Genomic DNA, 1,344 nt, shown 5'->3' with positions numbered 1-1,344 from the left:
TCTGTTGAGAGACCTGAAAGACCCAGCAAGGCCAGCATGACACTTATATTCCAGAGGGTAAGCCAAGGCCTGAAAGCAGGCCTGAGGATGAAATGGACAGCAGGTACTGCTCCCAGGTCCCAAGAATGTCTGTGACTTTTGTCCTGTCCAAGGCCTGGTTCTTCAGTTTTCTCATGTGATTTCTGTTCCCCGCAAACAAACAATTCTATCTCATACAGAATATGAGAGCTAGAAGCACCTTTGTTGTCATCTTTTCTAATTCCATTATTTTATGAGGAAATTTGGCCCAGAGGAATGAAAGGGTTTTTGTGCTTGATGGTTGATTTTGCTGTTGTTTTAGTTGATAGTGACCTAGCTGGGTCTGAAACCCTGTTGGACCTTGCTGCAGTCCTCTTTGCATTATTCCCTATGATCCCTAGCCCTAGGGGAAGGTCCTGCCTTTCAGACAATCTAGGCATAACAAAAGAAGGTCTATCAAAACAGTCCAAGAGATTTTTTTCTGCCTCCACTGCTGCCATGGTGCCTGGGGAAAAGCTTGCAGTGAAAGGGGGAAAGGAAAGGTTCTGAAGTTTACTCTTGACTGCACCCACCCTGTAGAATAATGAATCATGGATGCTGCCAGTTTTGAGCAGAGTCTTCAGGAGAGAATCAGAGTGAGTAGAAGAGCTGGGAACTTCAGTAGAGGGGCTGGAACCATTGAAAGGAGCAGAGCAAGGAGACTTCTGAGGGGACTTTTTCCAAAAGATATTTGAAATATTTAACCAAAAACACTTGAAGAAGAATAATCAGTGTGACTGGTTGTGTGTTGTTGCCAGCAGCAAAGAGAGTTTCGAATTGAATTACTTGCAAATTAACCAGGATGAAGGAGAGGAGGAAGATGAGGATTACAACTCAATTTATCTTGAATATTTTGCATGAGTTCTTGAATAAAACTTGGGAACCAAACTGGTGGTTTTCCTTGAAGAAAGAAATAAAGAGGGAGAGGAAGGAAGGGAGGGAGGGAGGGAGGGAGGGTAGAAGAGAGGAAAGAAGGAAGAAAGGAAGGAAGAAAGGAAGGAAAGAGAGCCCTAAGTTAGTAGTCAATGTCAGCAGCTTTGTGTTGTTCCAGCCACAGATGTGATGTAAGATGAGATGCTCTGACTACTAAACTGACAGCTCATGCCAGTCAGTCTCTGGGCAAGAAAATAAATACTGGTTAGTTAGTTTTTTTTAAGAGTTTTTTTTTTGTTTTTTTTAGATTTAATTCATTTATTTTTATTTTAGAGAGGGAAAGGGAAGGAGAAAGAGAAGAAGAGAAACACAAGTGTGTAGTCGCCTCTTGCGTGCCCCCTACTAGGGACCTGG

At 42.7% G+C, this 1,344-nt stretch overlaps 1 pseudogene; it reads left to right on the top strand.

Annotated features, from left to right (window-relative positions):
• The first annotated feature begins 516 nt into the window (after positions 1-516).
• On the top strand, positions 517-918 carry LOC118986203 (60S ribosomal protein L22-like; annotated as a pseudogene).
• Positions 919-1,344: the final 426 nt, after the last annotated feature.

This window comes from Sturnira hondurensis, unplaced genomic scaffold (genome assembly GCF_014824575.4).
Source record: "Sturnira hondurensis isolate 20B ecotype Veracruz unplaced genomic scaffold, ASM1482457v3 Scaffold0004152, whole genome shotgun sequence".
Classification (NCBI taxonomy): Eukaryota; Metazoa; Chordata; class Mammalia; order Chiroptera; family Phyllostomidae; genus Sturnira; species Sturnira hondurensis.
This window is presented reverse-complemented; position numbering and strand designations above follow the sequence as displayed.